A 20,180-nucleotide genomic window follows, 5' to 3' on the forward strand; every position below is an offset into this window, starting at 1 on the left:
TTTGTAAGTGTTTTTTCCTCCAAATCACTGGCAGTTTTTCATTATTTCTTCCTAAGACAATGTCTGTTTCCTGGAAGCTATACTCATGGGTGTGTACAGGATGCTGGAATTTGGACTCCAGGCCTCATGATTGCACAATAAGTTCTTTTAACCTGGGGACCATCGGTCTAGTCCCCAGAACAGTAGTTTATAAAGAGTTTAATATAGATTTAAACATGGAGATTAGGGAGGAGAAACACATGCAAGCATGATAGGCATGAGATAAGGAGAGGTAGATGTGGGGAAGCGAGCTATGTAAACCAAAGACAGAAGTGAGTCTGTGCCAACAAGAGATGATGTGAAAAACCTTTAATTAGTTAATTAATTAATAACTACATTAATTTATTCTGTGTTCGTATGTGTGTGTTAGTGTGCATTTATGGAGGCCAGAGGATAGTGACTGGGCAGGTTATCGTCCTACCACATGGGTTCTGGTGATTAAACGTGGATCCTCATGTTTACTAACAAGTGCTTTAACCCCCTTTGAAATTACATTTATTATTTGTGTATGTGGGGGTGGGCAGGAGTTGTATATGTGGATGTTGTAGAAATTATTTAATCCCAACTCAGGTTTTTACCCTGCCTTTAACCACTTAGTTCTCAGATAAAAGACACACACAACCTTTCTATGTACAATTAGCCTTAATCAGCACAATAGCTGGGCAGATTGTGCACCTCTCGCTGTTGTCTATTTCCCACTACTAATCCCACGATAGAATGTGCCATGTTTCATTTGGACGGCTCTTATTTACAGGTAGCCAACCCACATGGTCTTTATTTTACGACTCACCTAACACATGGTGTCTTCCCCCTTGTGGTTCTTCTCTGATGCTGGAAGTCCTGGAATGCTAAACCCTGCCTGCATGGGTTTCTTCTGCCCAGCTATTGACTGTTGTCATCTCTATTCACCAATCAGAAATAATTTGGAGGCAAGGTCACATAGCCTCACTTGGATCTACCTGTGCACTTTCTTGTCTCTGGGACAATACATACAACAGACCAAACCTCATCAATAGAGGTCCCAGGTATTGGACAGGTTATATCAGACTTGCCTGCAAGAACCTTTACCCATTGAGCTCTCTTACAGCAGCGGATGAAAATCCTTTTACAGGATAGTTTGGTCCTGTGGCCCTGCACATGTAAGCTTGTGTGTGGAGACCAGAGGACAACCTTGGATGTCATTCTTCAGGTGCCATCCACTGTTTTTTGTAAAACAGGATTTTTGATTGGCTTTGAATTGGATAGGTAGGCTCAGATGGCTGGCTAGGGAGGACATGGAGTCTCTGTCTCCCTGGCACAAGTGTGTGCCACCAAACCAGATTTTATTATTGTTGTTATTATTATTATTGTAATTGCTTCTTATGTTTGGACTGAGTATCTGACTCAAGGCTTTCCATGAGAGCAGGAGGACAAAAAATGTCTGTGATTGATATGTGTGTTGTATATGATTGTACTTGAGCCTAGTATAAAAGGGAAGCAGAATGTTGCTTTCTGACTTAGTCTTGCTTGATCACACTCAAGATTTAACAGAAACTTCTTGAAGGTTTAGTTATACAGCAAGGGTTGTATAATTCTCTAAACTCCATCATTCTTACATATGATAATTCTAAGAATATACTTTGTTTCATTTTCCCCTTTTAGGCACAGTCTGAATTATGTAGCCGAAGTGGAGAATAAATTACTAATACTAAAATTATTAAGTGTTCTTAAGTTTATTAGGGTACAGGCTAGGTTGCTGAAAAAGATTGTGGATGCAATACAAACAATGTTGAGACTTTTGCCTGTTGTAGTCCAAACGTAGGCAGCTAATCCACAGAGGGCAACATTTCTCTGGCTATTCAGGACCACAGGCCAATCTCTAGGGATCACAGTAGAAAGTATTTTACTTTACTGTGGAGAAATGGCATGATAATGCTCCTACCTTGCTAGCTGCAAGGCACCCTAGGATGGTTCTGTCACTCTCAGCATACTGAGATATCGAGGAGGTGCACTTCCTCAAGCAGAGGATCCTGGTGTTCTGCCAAGCAAGCTACAGAACTGAGGAAGTGGCTTCATGCTCATTTTTTTTTCATGAGAAAGTAACGTTGTTTATAGCTTAATTAGACAACACATCTAACACATCTCAGAGTTGGACTGCTGACAGATTTCTCAGTCTGCAAGGAGGTTTGGGTCACTTTGAACCGAGATATGCTATTGCTAAGGAAACAGCAGCTGGTGAGAACTAGAAAATGTGGGAAAATCTTATTCTGCTTTGTCTTTAAAAAAAAGTTGAAACTTTGACTAAACTGTGTATTGGCTGACTGGGCTCTGTACCCCCTGTGTCCAGGGTAATGTGAAACTCTCTTGGGACCTCAATGCACTAGACTGAATTAATTAAACTGCTTTGGCTTCTGACATGTAGTGCAGTCACTGCACCTGCCCAAGAGTTCTCTTGATTGGTAAATCAAAGACACACCAGACACACACACACACACACACACACACACACACACACACACACACACACACACACATTTGATATGTCTTAACTAAGCTCAATAGCTGGACATTTGTAATCCTGCTGATGGGTAGCACACATTTCCCTCCAGTATCCCTGGTTTAATGCATTTTAAATCTATGTTGTATCTTTGCTGCCTGTCATCTTCTGCGCCCCCTCCCCATAGGGTTGCATTCACTTTCCACCTACAGTGTAGGATGCTTTCCCTCTTTCAGCTCTTAAATCTGATCCTTCTCTTCCTCCCCCCCTCTCCTTCCCTTGCACTTGAAATTTAAGTCTGCCCCTGTCTTTCTGCCCAGCCCTTGGCTGTATGGCAACTTTTTATTACTCATTCGAATCAGGGGAGGGGGGCAGGGACCCTCAGATCTGGCAGTGCAGCTTTTCTGGAGCTGAAATAAGCATTAGAACCAATACCCAACATCAGATGTTAACATTTTACAAATGTGTGTTTTTTTTTTTTTTTTTTTTGGATTTGGTTTTTTGACACTGGGTTTCTCTGTGTAGCCCTGGCTATCCTGGAACTCACTCTGTAGACCAGGTTGGCCTCGAACTCAGAAATCTGCCTGCCTCTGCCTCCCAGAGTGCTGGGAAAATCCTCTATTCTTAAAGGAAGTTTTGTTAATTCAATATCAAGAACACATTTGTAGAGCCGGGCGGTGGTGGCGCACTCCTGTAATCCCAGCACTCTGGGAGGCAGAGGCAGGCGGATGTCTGAGTTTGAGGCCAGCCTGGTCTACAGAGTGAGTTCCAGGACAGCCAGGGCTATACAGAGAAACTCTGTCTTGAAAATTCAAAAAAAAAAAAAAGATTACAGGAATTTGATCCTCTATACTAGGGAAGGTAAAAATAAAGAATAGGGTAGGCATTTTGCCTATGGTATCTGTTCATATGTAGTGATTGTGAGCCCCTATAAAGGTACTAGATACAAATCCTTTTTTTTTTTTTAAACATTCATTCAGTACTCTAAATTGTGGAGCCAGTGGGACATTTCTCTAGCCCATGAAGGGATTTGTGTGTGTGTGTTTGTGAATGTGTTTGTGTGTATCTGTGTGTGTTGTTTTCTTTAAGTGTATAGAATGATAGTAGACTGTAGAGTTGGTTAGGTTCAACTCTTTTTCCTTTTTCCTTTTTTTTTTTTTTTTTGGTTGTTTGAGACAGGGTTTCTCTGTGTAGCCCTGGCTGTACTGGAACTCACTCTGTAGACCAGGCTGGCCTCAAACTCAGAAATCCGCCTGCCTCTGCCTCCCAGAGTGCTGGGATTACAGGTGTGTACCACCACTGCCCTGCTCCCTGATGACTTTGAACTTAGAGATTTCCCTGTCAAAATCTTCTGGGATTCATAGGCACTGTGTCTCAAGATCTCTAAGCCAAGATCCAGGTCAGAGTTCATTCCAGATATAGTCAAGTTGACCACCAGGGATAGCTACTACATGGAATATAGTTGGTCTTGCCAGTTGCTTCTTGCCAGTTACTTCAGTCCACTTCACAGATAAACTAAAGTGAGGTGGGGTTTAATTTCTGGAAACTTGATTTGTTTACTTCTAGTTTGTTCTTATTTCTGAGATACTAACCCCTTATATAGAGATCAGAATATTTGGAAGATTTGTAGACTGCAGTCCTCATTCTTTTAGTATGGTGTTTGTTAAAAACATGGCTACTTTTCAGCCACTCCTCTGGTGTTGACAGATTGGTCTCAGAGTGGAAAGAACCCCATTTGGGGAGAAGTAGCAGATCTTTGTAAATTTTGTTCTCTTCTGATACTTGACTAATTTCCATTACTTGGGAGGTGTCTTTGGTTGGGACAATTTTGTATAGAAAACAGTTTTAGTTTCTTGTGGGCTTTGCTTGGTGTTGTTTTTCCTTCAATATAGACACCAAGCTCACAGCCTCTTGAAAGACAGGCAAGTACTGCACTCCTGATCCATATCTATAGTCTAAGCATCTATCTGAGTATCAGACCTGTCTACCCTCCTTATTACACCATCAATAAGGATTTTCTCACTGGCTTTTCACAGCAGAAACCTTGGTGAGCATAGGTGCTCTTAAATGAGCAATCAAATGAATTACTATTTTTAATTTTTTATGTATATATGTATGTATGTATGTATGTATGTATTCATTCAGAACAGATACTGTTTCTGTAGTCTAGCCTGGTCCTGAGCTCATTATGCAAATGAAGCTGTCCTTGAACTCCTGATTCTCCTCATTCTACCTCCCAGACACTGAAATTATAGGTGTAATACCCCATCCCTGGCTTCAAATTTGAAGATATATTTTATTATCTGTAGAGAAATGGCATGAGGAGATTGGTCCCAGCTTGCTAGTTTCCAGGCAACCTAGGGTCTTTGTCATTCTCAGCCAACCAAGACAGAGGAGACACTTCCTCATGCAGAGAACCTGATGTTCTCCCAAGCAAGCTGCAAACCTGAGGAAGCGACCTTCCTGCTCCCCTTCCCATGAGAAAGTAACTTTGCTTATAGTTTAATAGACATCATGATGGGCAGCAATGCAGCAAGCAGCAGGCGTGGCAGCTGGAGTAGAATGCAGAGAGCTCACATCTGCAGGCACAAAGTGTGAAGCAGAGAAAGCAGACTGAATATGGCAACAGTCTTTAACCTCTCAAAACTGACCTCTGGGGACTCACTTCCTCCAGCAAGGCCGCATCTGTTAATCCCTTCCAAGGAGTACCACCAGCTAAGTGTCCAAATATCTGAGTCTGTGGGGACATTCTTATTCAGTTACATTAATGACTGTGACATACACATTAGCAGAATTCTCAAGTCATTTGCTTTTAAAAGTAGGTGTATAGATTCAGAGTTTCTTGGAAACAGTAATTTTCTAATAAGAATTTCTCTGACTCTTAAGTGATAAAGTCTTCAGGACTGGCAAATAAGCTACTTAAGGAGAATTTAAGAGAAACATGGCAGTTCTGGGCTTGTAATGAATACACCATTGAAAACCCTCACACCTGCCTGGAGCAAATTTGAAAGCAAAACTCTTCTGTTCACAGAATTAGTAATTTATTCTCAGGGCCTTTTCCATATGCCCCTAAAACATTTAAATTTTCTTTTTTACTCCTATGACTTAGCTGACAACTTCTGTGTGTCTTTAGCCATATTTCATGTATATAATATGTCATTAATACAAATTTCAGAAAGAGAAACCAAATCAAAGGTCATTTCAAAAACTAAAGAGTCATGTGTGTGGATAAAATATGTTTTAAGTGTAAAAGATTCTTATAAATCTTACAAAAGCTAATTTGACTTTGATAGGGTATTTAATACTTCATATAATAATCTTTGATATAAACATGCATAATTACCGAAAGCACTGTAAATATTGTATTAATTTATGAAATATAATGCAGTGATAGCCTAAGTTGTGGCTAGAAAAATTTGTCTTTGTGCCTCTTTTAATCTAATAATGAGCTTACTAGTTAGTCCCTAAAACTGAAGCTAGAGACGTGTCAGCGTTTGGTAATCCTGGTGTTGTATGGTACAGTTTAGTTCTGCCAGTGTTTTCTGTCCTCTGGCCCCCTCTTCCCTTATCTGCCCTCATGGCTCTGCTCTTGTCTGCCTCTACCCAGTCTGCAGGTCCTCACCCCTCTGCCGTCTCCCAGTAAACCTCCTCACACCTGACCTCTTGCATGTAGTAATTTCTCAAGAGCACATCTTGGCATGGGTGTGCAGTAATACCCCATTGCTGTATTATATTTCAGCCTCATGTATTACATTTGTTTTCATGATAATCAGTCCCTTGTTGTGTGTTCTTTTAATGAACTTCTTACGGCGTGCAGTTTGTATGGCAGATGTGTTATACTGTGTGTGTTTTCTTGAGTGGCTAGTATGACCTAGTTTAAGAGCCATTTTCTGTCCATGAGTGAACTAACTTTCTTCCTTTTTTTTTTTTCCTTGAGACAAGATTTCTCTGTGTAGCCCTGGCTGTCCCGGAACTCACTCTGTAGACCAGGCTGGCCTTGAACTCAGAAATCCGCCTGCCTCTGCCTCCCAAGAACTAGGAGTAAAGGCGTGCACCACGGGCTATAAGTGAGCTTTCTTAGTGTTAAGGACTAAAACAGTTTTTAAGCAATAGTTACATAGTGAATCGTTTCAATAATAGGAAATTTAGGTATTTATAAATAACAATTTAATTTTTTTAAATGTAAATAAAATATTATAGAACAAAGTATACTTTCTGCATTAGTCTTTAAAATGGATGACCTCACTTCTATTTCTTTCTTTTTGGTTTTTGAGACAGGGTCTTACTATGTAGGTTTGGCTAGCTTGATGCTTGTTGTATAGAGGTACTCAAACTTACAGAGAAACACTTGCCTGTACCTTCAGAGTGCTGGACTTAAATTAAAGGCATATGCCACCATACTTATATAACCTGTTCTAAATCTTAAATACTGGTTGATATGTTTAAGTGTAGAACTAAACTGTGGCTTTTAGATAATTATTAGCACATTAATATATTTACTATAAAGCAATACTAATAGTTCTATATGTTGCTTACTTAAAATAATACATATTATATTTTGTGATATTTCCACATGTTTGTGAATTAAGGATCCCTAAATTATTACTAGAATGAAAGCATAATCCATAGAAGAAAATATTGATACATTAGACATTATCAAAACTAAAACCTTTGGGTGTATGAAAACTTTTAGGGAGATGAGAAGATAGACTACAAGGTTGAGAAAGATGGCTCTCAGTAAGAATGCTTGATGTTTAGGTATGAGTTCAAGCTCCTAGCACCCATGCAAGAGCCTATAGCTGCAAATGTCTGTTAATACAAGCATAGATGTGGATGAAGACAAGCTTATATCTGGATCCCTGGAGTTCCTTGGCTAGCCCTTCTAGCCAGGTGAAAACAGGGAGCTTTAGTTGAGGTTCAGTGAGAGACCCAGTCTCAAGAGAAAGGCTCTTGGCATCCTTTTGTACCCTAAGCATGTGAAGGTATGAGTCCACAAACCCTCATGCATTTTAGTCACATAACCACCACCTACAGATAATACTACATATACACAAACACTAGTTATGAATTGGAATGACTTTTTTATTATATTTGATATGTGTTTGTGGGTTCATGCATGCCAAGTCATGTATATGAGAGTTAAAGGACAATGGACAACTTTTTAGAGTCTTTGTTTTCCTTTCCATCTTTGTGTTGGATTCAGATATCACACTTAGGTCATCAGGCTTATATGACAAATGTTTTTATCCAGTGATCCTCTGTAGTCCTAGAGTATCAGTTCTCAACTTTTGGGGGTTGGGTGGCTCAAGCTACCCTTTCACAGGGTCACTGAAGACCACCAGAAAGCATAGTATAACAGTAGCAAAATTACAGTTATGAAGTGGCAATGAAAATAATTTTATGGTTGGAGGTTACAATAGGAGGAACTGTATTAAAGGGTCACAGCATTAAGAAGGTTGAGAACCACTGTCTTTGTAAGATATGTTTGGCAAAAGCCAATGTGTAAGAAACTGAACTATACAGTAAAAACCAGTCACTTAGGAAACAAACAAAAGACAGACCTTTCACTAAAGAAGGATGGATACACAGATGGCACATAAGCAAATGAAAAGATGTTTGGTATCAGTAGTCATTAGTCAGTAGACATTAGGGAAAATACAAATTGAAAGCACAATAATATATTACTATGTTAACTATTAGAATAGCTAAAAATAAGATGTGAGTAGACATAGTCACCAGTTGTTGGCAAAGATACTAAGAAAATCTTTTATATATTATTGGTGGGAATATGGAGTGGTGCAATCATAGAAAATCTTTTGTAGTTCTTTTCTTTCTCTCCTTCCCAGTCTATGGTAGCCAAGGATGACCTTGAACCTCTGATCCTCCTGTTTCTGCTTCCCATGTGCTAGGGTTATAGGCTTGTGCTACTACACAGAAGATATTTTTGTTTCTTTGATTGTCAAAACATGTTTATTCTTGTAGCCATTTAAATTCATGTTTATGAGTATACTGTCCCTGGCTTCAGACACTAGAAGAGGGCTTGGGATCCCATATACAAATGGTTGTGAGCCACCATGTGGTTGCTGGGAATTGAACTCAGGAGCTCTGGAAGAGTAGTCAGTGCTCTTAACCTCTGAGCCATCTCCCCAGCCTCTTATTGTAGCCATTTTAAACCTTTAATTTTAAATTAAATTTTTGTTTGTGTGTGTTTGGGCACATATGTCATGGTATGCTTGTGGGGGTCAGAGGGGCAATTTGCTGGATGGAGTCTCTTTTCTCCTACTATGCTAGTCTTTAGTATCAAACTGATGTCCATTTAGCCATCTAGCTGGCTCCTAGTCTACATTTTGTTTCCTGTTTTTGTTTTTGGCCTTTTCCAAACAGGCTTTCTCTGTGTAGCCTTGACTGTTTTGGAACTTGCTTTGTAATCCGGCTGGCCTTGAACTTACAGACTCACCTGCCTCTGTCTCCTGAGTGCTGGGATTAAAGACATGTGCTATTATGCCCTGGCTTCTTTCCACTTCTTTTCTTGTGATTAGTGCAGCTGTTAATATATATGCAAAAATTTTAAGACTCTTCTTTCATTTCTTTTTTGTCTGTACCCACATATATGGTTGCTTTATTATTTTTTGGGACAGGTCCTCACTATATAGCCTTAGCTGGCCTACAGCTCACCATGTATATCAGGAAAGAAATCTACCTGTCTCTCTGCTTCTTGATTGCTGGGATTAAAGATGTGCACCACATCAGCAAGTCCTGTCTTAATTTTTATTAGCTTTATTTATTCATTCATTTATTTATATTTTTGGTTTTTTCAAGACAGGGTTTATCTGTATAGCCCTGGCTGTCCTGGAACTCACTCTGTAGACCAGGCTGGCCTCGACCTCAGAAATCCGCCTGCCTCTGCCTCCCAAGTGCTGGGATTACAGGCGTGTGCCACCCCTGCCTGGCAGCTTTATTTATTTTTGAAGAGTATAAGTTTTCAGTAAAGCTGAACAGCAGATACTATTTGCAATATGCTTCCTTTCTTAGGAATAAATAGGTTCTTCCATGATCTATATCATCTACTAGAATGTAGTTAACATTTGTTATTAAGAATAGCTTACAGGAAGTTCAAGATAACAGTACAGATGCAGCCAGTGTTTCTGAGCAGCCACCAAGATGGCTGAAATGGAGAAGTGGATCTTCTGCAAATTCGCCTGCCGTGGTATGGATCTGGACCAATTACTGGGCATGTTCTATGAGTAGCAGATGCAGTTGTACAGTGCTTTCTAGAGGCAGTGGAAGCAGTACTTACATTATTCAAGCATTTGAGAAAGACCATGTAGGAGGTGCTACCCATGGAGAAGCCTGAGGTGGTGAAGATCTACCTGAGGAACATGATCATCCTACCAGATGGTATGCAGCATGGTGGGCTTATACCTTCAACCAGATGGAAATTAAACAGAGCTGACATGCCACTACTTGTGTGAGTTCTCCAATACCTATATGCCTTTTAAGCACAGCTGGCCTGGTATTAGTGCCACCTACTCCTGCTTCATCCTCAAGTGGCTGAGGCAAATACTCATGTTTAATCCCTGGAGGGGAAAAAAAAGGAAGACTGGCTTACAGGTGGTGATTCATTCAAATAGTTCAACAGTGGCTGATTCCTAATGGAAAGGCCAGAAATCCTAGTAGTTATTCAGTTTATGAGACTAGATGTCACAGCAGTTCCAACCTGGTACTGGAGTATAGGATTCCAAGAGAGTGGCTGGTCTTTAGTCTTTGTTGGAATCCTGAAGAATGTATTTTAATTCCAATGAAAGAATGGGTCTAAAACAGGTTAGATGAAGTTCAATGAAGTCAAGCAGACAAAAAGCAGAAAACAAACACTCCTTATGTGTCCTTTTATGTGGGGCATAAGATTTAAGGTGGATCTTCCCACTTAAAATGATCACGAAAAATTCCTCACAGGCATGTCCAGCTATTTGTGTTTTTATTTCAGATGTAATCAGTTGATAACCAAGATGAATCATCACAGGTTTACACTTTAATTTTAGACCCATGAATCCTAACTTTAAGAAAAACTATGCATATAGTCAAAGCATATATCACCTTCAGGAGAACTCTGGTCCTATAGGCATGTCTTTAAGAGGCCATCCCATTTTTTTTTAACAGTCTAGCTGTTCAGGATAGTGACAAACATAGTAAGAAGCAGTGAATTATATGAGATGGCCTGCACCTCTCTGGCTGTGAAGTGAGCTTCTTGGTCAGAAGTAATGCTATGTGGAATATCATAGTGTTGGATAAAATATTCTATAATTCCGTGGGTTTAGTTTTGGCAGAAGTTTTATATGCAGGAAGGCAAATTGAAAACCAGAATATGTTGTATTTCAGCAAGGACAAAACATTGCCCTTTCCACAATGTAAATGGTGCAGTGTAGTCAACCTGCCACTTAGTTGCTGGCTGGTCACCCAGGGGAATAGTGTCACATTGGACTTAGTGTTTGTTTCTGCTGCTGGCAGATCTGGCACTCAGTCGTAGTGGGAGCTAGATACATCCTCAGAATACCTAGGATTGTAGAGATAGATCATGGAGAGAAATTGAGGTTTCACACTATGTTGCAGGGTTCGAGTCCCTGAAGAAAAAAACTATGAGGGTATTGGTGACAGTGCAGCACAGTTGTAGTGGACATGCCAACATTTTGGAGATGCCTGTACTGTGAGATGACCAGGATAGCAGCAGCTATGAAGTGGAGCCAGTCTGAGCCTACAAGAAAAGCTGCATGTCCTGAGGAAGACAGAGCTGGATAAATGCTGCTGCCAAGGACCCTTAAAGCGTAGTGGATCCTCAGTGGGTCCCAGACATTAGGCAGTGACTCTTTATACGTTTGAACTTTGATTTGATTTGTAACTGCCCTGATTCTGACCTCTTAAAGTATGTAACTTATTTTTTTATTTTTATGTGAGCCTACAGTTGAGGCATTTTGAAGTTTTAGAGGGAGTTTTGGATATTTTAAAGAGACTGAATTTAAAGTTTTGATCTTTTGTTTTGTTTTTGTGACAGGGTTTCTCTGTGTAACCCTGGCTGTTTTGGAATTGCCCTGTAGATCAGACTGACTTTGAGATCAGCCTACCTCTGCCTCCTAAGTGCTGGTATTAAAGGTGTGTGTGCCACCACCATCATGTTGCCTTCTTTGATTTTTGAAATGGGTCTGTCTATATAGGCAATCCTGATCTGGGACTTGTTTATATTCCATGTTGCCTTCAAAACTTGTGCTATTTCTGCCCCAGCCATCCAACTGCTGAGACTATAGCTCTGTGTCACCTTGTCCCACTCAGTTTTCTCTGTACTCACATACTGGAAACACTATGAAGCTCCACTTGGGAAGAGGGATATCTGCTAACTCCTAGAATTTTATAAGGGAAGAGTTCTATCTTTTCTTCCACTTAGTTGGAACTAAGTGGAATATACATACTTATATTCTGAGTTTGTATATTTCTGTCTGTCTCTCTGTCTGTCTATCTATCTATCTATCTATCTATCTATCTATCTATCTATCTATCTATCTATCTATCTATCTCAAGACAGAGTTTTTGTAACAGCCTTGCTGTAGGCCAAGCTGTTCTCAAACTCACAGAGATCTGCCTGTCTCTGCCTCCTGAGTGCTGGGATTAAAGGCAGGTGTGACTACCTCACAGCCTGATATTTTATTTTATACTTTGGGATAAACTGTGTGTTGACAGTTTTCCAGGGATTGAAGAGTTGGGTCACATGATTGTGAAGGCTTGACAAAATTTAAATGTTGCTCTTTTTACCCATATAGACTTCCTTCTGAAGGCTTAGATTTTTCAAAATCTACTTTATCTAGGGTTCTTAAATGTTTCATCCTTTCTTCTAACCCATCAACCAGGGGATGGGGAAAATAGGATAATAGGAAAGGGTGTTGTGGACTGTTCAGAAGTAATTCCTTGTGACGATTCCATTCTTCGATGTTAGGATATCAGCAGTCCATTTCAATAGCAGGTACCAAACATGAATCAGTAGTGGCAGCATGATCCAGCAGAAACAGCAAGACTCTGCCGAATGGCACAAGTCAGGAAAGTGGCCAGAATGAGCTGGAATACCACGAGAAGTTCTTTTGTGTGTTTCTAAGACCGAGAAAGCATTGCGGGCGTGTAGCAGTGCAAGAGTGTCCTCATTGTGGGGTTCTATTTATGACCTTTCTAAACATCATGTACCCTCTGAAGTGTCTGTTTTCAGCAAAACAGCACATGCATGTTCTCTCACACGACAGCTTGCAGAAAAAAAAAAAAAACACGACACAACTGAGTTGTTAAAGAAACCAGATATTTCCACTTCATCCTCCCCTTTATTTTCCAGATTAGTAGCTTGGTTTTCATCTATGCCTGTTTTATTATTTAGACTGACCATTTAATTTTTCATTTTGGCAATCGTTTTAAATTTGCTTTCTTCCCTTTTTCTTTTTTCCCTTCCCCTTTCCTTTTGTCTCCCTCCCCCCTCCCCATCCCTACCACTCATTTGTATGCCTGTACTTGCATATGTAATATGTGCATGGAGGTACAGGCCCGTGCAGCATAGGAGACTCATCAGGCATTTTCTTTATCGCTGTCTGGTTTATGTATCAGCCCTTGAGACAGGGTCTCTTACTAAACCTGAAGATTAAGGTCTCAGCTAGGCTAGTGAGCTCCATTAATATGTGCTTGTTTCTGTCTTTTCTCTATGTGTGGGTTACAAGCATACATGGCCATGCCCTGCTTTTTTTTTTTAATTTATTGCACTTAGGTCCTTGAGTTGGCAGAAAAAAAGCACTTTTACATACTCTGCAATCACCCCAGTCCTCATTTCTAATTTCTTATTAAAAGTTTTGTTTATTGTGTATATGGTGTGGGTATGAATGTGTGTGTAAGGGCACATACACATACGCTTACATATAAGCTTACATGTGTTCATTTCTTCTACTATGGGTCTAGAGATCAAACTCTGCCAGGCACATATGGCATGTTAGGACAGCTAGGAAACTCTGTATAAAAATGAAAACAGGGGAAACAACAACAATCAAAAGCCAAAATACCTGAAACATATGCCCTACCCATCTCCGTCTTGATTGGTATACTCCCTTTTCTTCTCAGCCTTCCTCCAACTAGAATACTTTTCACGTACAGTGTGTATCATTCCAGGGGGCCCTTGGAGACTATTGTCTTTTTTAAATTACAGTATAGACCCTATGGGTCAAGTAATAAATAACATTGGAGCAAAAAGGGAGGTATTCTGACTGGTTTCCTTTAAAATGGTTCTTTCATAATTTCATTTTTAAAATGAGCTAGATAAAAAGTTATTTTTTTTCTGTAGGAAGGGTAAGACAATACTCTGAAGATAATGTGGTTATTTTATAGTGGTTTGAGTAGATAACATTGATCCTCTAATTTAATTAAATGGTTTCTTCAGTCCCTGGGTGCATATTTTTATAAATAGTTTAAATTGGAGAATTAACAATGCCCAAAGTGAAATATTCTATGAATCCTTTATTACTTCAAAATGTTATAGATAAAATTTTCAAAGAAGATTTATTTTTATTATAATGTTTTTGATTTGTTTGTTTAATGTGTGTTTATTTTTTATTTTATGTGTGTTGATGTTTTGCCTGCATGTATGTTTGTGTGAGGGTGTTGGATCCTTGGAACTGGAGTTATAGACAGTTTCAAACTGCCTTGTGGGTACTGGGAATTGAAGTCAGGTCCTGTGGAAGAGCAGACAGTGCTCTTAAATCTTAGCCATCTCCCCAGCCCAATGTGTGTGAGTGTTAATGGGTGGTTTTGCCTCCATGTATGGGTTTTTTGTTTTTGTTTTTTGTTTTTTGTTTTTTTTTTTCTGAGGCAGGGTTTCTCTGTGTAGCCCTGGCTGTCCTGGAACTCACTCTGTAGACCAGGCTGGCCCAAAAATCCGTCTGCCTCTGCCTCCCAAGTGCTGGGATTAAAGACGTGCGCCACTACTGCCCGGCTCCACATATGTTTTATGTGCTACATTCATACCTGGTGCTAGCAGAGGTCAGAAGGCATTGGATCCCTTAGAACTGAAGTTGCAGATGTCCTAAAAGCCACCATGTTAGTCCTGGGAACCAGTCTGGGTTCCTTTGTAAAAACAGCAAGTGCTGCCAACAGCTAAAGCATCTCCAGCTTTTTCATATTTTTATCTATTTTGGTTTTCAAGACAGGGTTTCTGTGTAGCCTGGCTGTCCTGGAACTTTCTTTTGTAGACCATGCTGACCTCAAAGTCAGAGATCCGGCTTCTTCCCAATTGTCAGGATTAAAGGTGTATGCCACCACTTCTAGCTATTACTGTTTTTGTTTTTGTTTTTTTCAAGACAGGGTTTGTTTGTGTAAACCTGACTGTCCAGGAGCTATCTCTGTACACCAGACTGGCCTTAAGTCACAGAAATGCATCTGACTCTGCTTCCCTATCACTGGGATTAAAGGAGTATGCCACCCCCACATCCTCCCTCCAGCTGTTTTTATTTGTGTGTATGTGTATAAAATGTATTTATGTGTACTCATATATATGTGTTTGCCTGGTATACATACCTGCAGAGGCCAGAAGAGAGTGTCTGATCCTCTTTAGCTGAAATTGGTGGAATTACCACCTTACAAGGGTGCTGGGAACTAAACACAGGTTCTCGAAGAGCAGCATGTACTCTTAACCACTGAGCCTTTTTTCCAGCCTACTTTTAGGTAAAATTTAACTCCATTGAGAGTTTTCTAAATTAGTTATCTTTATATTATATTGAACATCTGTCTACTTGCCTATCTGTCCTTTATTACTAGAATGACAATTAGAAAATTGTCCTAAGAATTAGTTCTTTTTCAAAGTAGTTTTCTTATTTGAATTGTCTTTAAATATTGGGTTTATTAGACACTAGTAAAAATGCTTTTGTTTAGTAAAGAAGGCAGTCAATCTTTGTAATTGCTATAAAATAGTATAGTAGAGAGAGTTGGGTAAACTATTGCTGTGGCATCTAGGGGTGAGACAAAACAGTAAAGTTGAAATGGCCCACAGCACTTGAGCGTTGCAGGATATTTGATCATACTGTGAATCCCCAAAGACTTTGATATTTACTGAAAAGACTTTGTGGTGGTGTATCTCAGCACTATCACACTCCTTTACTCCAAGAACCAAAGTCAGTGCGAGGTCAAGAGGCAGTGAGCAAGTAATCAGCCCACAGACAGTGAACATAAGTAAGCAGGAAGGAGGGTCTTTGCGTTGAAGGGTATTTAAGACAGTGTGGAGGAGAAAGTTTTTCCTTTTGGGACACTAGTTGAAAAGGAACATCAGCTGGATGTTTTGTTTTTCTCTGCTACACACACACACACACACACACACACACACACACATACACACAAGTGCGAGTTGGGCAGGGGTTTGTTTTTATTTTTTTCCAGGAGAATAAAAGCAAAATCCTGTCCCAACCCTTGCTTGGGGATACTTAAAAGTGGTCTAGCACACTTAGGTTGTGGAGATGGATCACCAGCCAATGCAGAACACTAAGCTCTTGAAAGTATCCTTTGTTACTAAGTGATACCTAAGTATCCTAAGACTTCATTTCAAGAAGATGTTTACCCTAAGTTTACTTTAAGTAGGTCAGTTAGATAATATATAACTGCTTTATAGATCCTTGGCAGTAAATGCAGTTTGAGATTTCGTTCTTTTCTTTTTTGTTTTTGGTTTTGGTTTTGTTTTTTTGTTTTTTGTTTTTTGTTTTGTTTTGTTTTAGTTTTGGTTTTTTTGTGACAGGGTTTCTTCTCTGTATAGCCCTGGCTGTCCTGGAACTCACTCTGTAGACCAGACTGGCCTCAAACTCAGAAATCTGCCTGCCTCTGCCTCCCAGAGTGCTGGGATTACAGGCGTGCACCACCACTACCCCAGTTTGAGATTTGCTGCCATATTCAGCTTTGCCAAGATGAGTTTAGCTTTTCTTTTCTTTTTATCCCTCCATCCCTCCCTCTTTTCCTCCCCCACTTCCCCCCCCCCAAAGAATTGGCCAAAGGCTTAAACTAATCCATATTCTTGTAAACCAATTATTTTTTGTAGTCTAGAGATATGTGGATGTGTTTGGATAAAAACTGCAGTCTGAAAACCATTTACTTTTATCAATATTGTCCACATGTTTAAGAAAATATTACTTAAAAAGGATGGGAGAAATGACTCAATAGTTAAAGGTACTTACATAGAGGACTCCACATTTCCAGTACCCATGGTAGGGGAGGGAGGCTTACAACTGTCTGTAACTCCTGTTCAAAGAGACCTGATGCCCTCTTCTGGGCTCTACTGGCACCAATATGATCTGTGACATACTGTTTTAAAAGTATTAATTTAAAAATTAGCTCCTAAAGTAATAGGTTTCCTTACAGCATTTTTAATATATACTTAGTTTTGGCTGATTCTTACCCATATCTCTATCAACCTGTCTATTCCCATCAGTCCATCTGCTTTCATATCTGTTTCCTATTGCCTCTCATCTTGCTTTCATTTAAATTCACATATTTAACAACTAGAAACTAAGATTTACATATGAAAGTGTACTATTTATCTTTCTGTGTCTGGGTTAACTCAATATACTTTAATTTTCTCTATTTTTCCTGTGAAATCCATAATTTCATTTTTCATTATAGCTGAATACAAATCCGTAAAAATATGGAAAGCTTCATGAATTTCTATTAGTTTAGCATAAATATCTGTTCGAAACAATCACAGTCCACATGCTTTTGGTGGAGAGACCAAAAGATAGTTTTTGAAAACCACTTGCTTATTGCTTTCCTGTTATTTCTCTCTTGTGGCAACAATTTAAGTATCATGTTTTGGAGTCTCTTAAACTCCCCACTTCCCCAGAAGACAGAAAGCTGTATACCTAACCTGCCATAAGGACCAGAATAAATTGGGTGGTTGTGGCACATGTCTTAATCCTAGCACTCAGAAGGCAGAGGCAGGAAAATCTGAGTTTGAAGCCAGCTTGATCTACAGAGTGAGTATTAGGAATGCCAGGGCTACACAGAGACATCCTGTCTTGAAACAAAGCAAAAGGTGTCGAAACAAAATTATGCTCTGGTGTGTGGGTGCCTGCATGTACGTGTACCATAGGCATGTCTGGTGCTGCTGAGGCCTGAAGAAGGCTCAGATCGTCTGGGATTGGAGATGGTTCTGAACTGTCAAGTGGGTGCTGGCAATCAAACCTGGGTCCTCAGGAGGAGTAGCCTGGACTCTTAATTGATGAACTACTTTTCCAGCCCCCAGAACCCTTTAAAAATTTACTTGATATTTACAAGTGTTTGGTTTGCTTGCATTAAATGATTGTGTGCAGCCCATGTGGGTGGTAGGAACAGAACCTGGGTCCTCTGCAAGAGCAGCTAGTACTCTTTAACAACTGAGCAAAATTTCCCACCTATAAAAGTGACCTTTAGAAACACTATGTAGAGCCCTGTGGTGGTGGTGGCAGCAGCGCACGCCTGTAATTCCAGTTCTCTGGGAGGCAGAGGCAGGCGGATTTCTGAGATCAAGGCCAGCCTGGTCTACAGAGTAAGCTCCAGGACAGCCAGGGCTATACAGAGAAACCCTGTTTGTTGTTTCAAAAAAACAAACAAACAAAAAACCAAAAACAAACAAACAAACAAACAAAAAAAACACCATGTAGCCTAGATTGTTCTTGAAGTCTTTCCTATCTTCCTGTCTGCCTTACCCTCTCCAGTTCTAGGATTTCAGACATGAGCCACCACTCCCAAAAGATTGTATTTGTAGCTTTGTATCTATGTCCCTTAACTTGGGTTTATTTACTTTCAAAGTACTTGGAATTACTTTAAGACTTTGCTTTAAAAAATATGACATTGCTATATATAATAAGGTTGTACCAAGAACAGGAAGGGAATAATCAATCACTAAGTTCATTGAACAGAATTTAGAAAGTTTTCTGTGGGTTTGAATGATCATTTTCCTTCTTTCTTTCTTTTTGTTTTTTTCGAGATAGGGTTTCTCTGTGTAGCCCTGGCTGTCCTGGAACTAACTGTGTAGACCAGGCTGGCCTCGAACTGAGAAATCTACCTGCCTCTGCCTCCCAAGTGCTGTGATTCAAGGCTTGTGCCACCACTGCCCAGCTGAATGACCATTTTCTAAAAATTAAATAGAATGATGTATTAGGGTGTCTTAACCAGTCAGAAGTCAGATACCTAGTCATAGGTAACCTTGTAACTTTCACATAGCCTTGTGTTGAGCCTTCTTAAAATTAATTAATTAGTTAATTAACTGACACTAGGTGTATCTGTGGCTGTCATGGAACTCGCTCTTGTAGACCAGACTGTCCTCAAACTAAAGAGATTCACCTGCTTCTGCCTTGCATTGTACTTTTACTGCATATATGTCTCTGTGGGGGTGTTGGGTACCCTGGAACTGAAGTTACAGACAATTGTGAGCTGCCTCGGAAGTTCTGGGAATTGAACCAGGATCCTTTGGAAGAACAGCCTGCATTTTTAACTGCAGAGTCATCTCTTCAGCACCTTGTATTATCTGTATGTATGTATGTATGTATGTATGTATGTATGTATGTATATTTGTATGTATGTACCAGTGTTACTTACAGGAGCATAGATATCTTACCAGTGGTTACACCACTGAAGAAAATGTCTCACCATTCTCCAGCAACCACTAACTGCCTATGAATCCTCAGAGAGGGGGTGGAACTTCATGAAACCCTCCTCCAGCAATTGGTAACTACTTATAAATGCTCAGGAAAGGGTGTGGGACTTACAAACTTTAAAAATCAAAAAGGCAAGCTGGGTGGTGGTGGTGGTGGTGGTGGTGGTGGTGGTGGTGGTGGTGGTTGTGGTGGTGCACACCTTTAATCCCAGCACTTGGGAGGCAGAGGCAGGCAGATTTCTGAGTTCCTGGCCAGCCTGGTCTACAGAGTTTCAGGACAGCCAGGGCTACACGGAAAAAACCTATCTCAAAAAAACAAAAAATAAAAACAAAAAAACAAAAAACAAACAAACAAACAAAAAACCAAAAGTTTTGAGAAACCTCAAATAACCTTAAGATCTCAATGGCTTCAAACACAGGGGATTCTTTATTTGTTAAAGTTGGCAAGCATCTCTAATCCATGATATTACTGAGTAACAGAGTAACCATCATCTGAAATGTTGGTAGAGCTTTCTGGAAGCTCCTGCACAGTAATTTAAATACTCTTGACTACAAATGATTTTGATGCATTGTGAGTTTTACGGTGTTAATTCCATCTAGTCACAGTGTTATGTTAGCCACACACCTAGTCACAATTATGTTGAGGCCCAGTAAGATAACCTTAGCTGTTAACAGCAGCATTAATAACTACTACATTTTATTACAATGTATTTGTAGAACTTGGCATATTGTAGATACTAAGTAAATATTTGCTAAATGAATTGTAGTGATAAGAATCTGTTTAATTTTGCTTGACAGTGGTGGTGCATGCCTTTAATCCTAGCACTTGGGAGGTAGAGGCAGGTGGATTTCCAGTTTCAGGTACAGAGAAACCCTGTCTTGAAAAACAAAACAAAACAAAACAAAACAAAACAGAACAAAATGTCATTTAAAAGAATCCGTTTAATTTTAATCTCTTTTGGGGATGTTAGAAAAGGAATACTTGTT

At 39.7% G+C, this 20,180-nt stretch overlaps 1 long non-coding RNA gene and 1 pseudogene across 2 annotated transcripts in view; both read left to right on the top strand.

Annotated features, from left to right (window-relative positions):
* Positions 1-20,180, top strand: part of LOC127666582 (uncharacterized) — a 48,600-nt gene that overhangs the window by 2,658 nt on the left and 25,762 nt on the right. The gene's annotated exons all lie outside the window — the stretch shown is intronic.
* LOC127666580 (40S ribosomal protein S15-like) lies at positions 6,577-11,103 on the top strand (annotated as a pseudogene).

The sequence above is a fragment of the Apodemus sylvaticus genome, chromosome 16 (assembly GCF_947179515.1).
Source record: "Apodemus sylvaticus chromosome 16, mApoSyl1.1, whole genome shotgun sequence".
NCBI classification, from domain to species: domain Eukaryota; kingdom Metazoa; phylum Chordata; class Mammalia; order Rodentia; family Muridae; genus Apodemus; species Apodemus sylvaticus.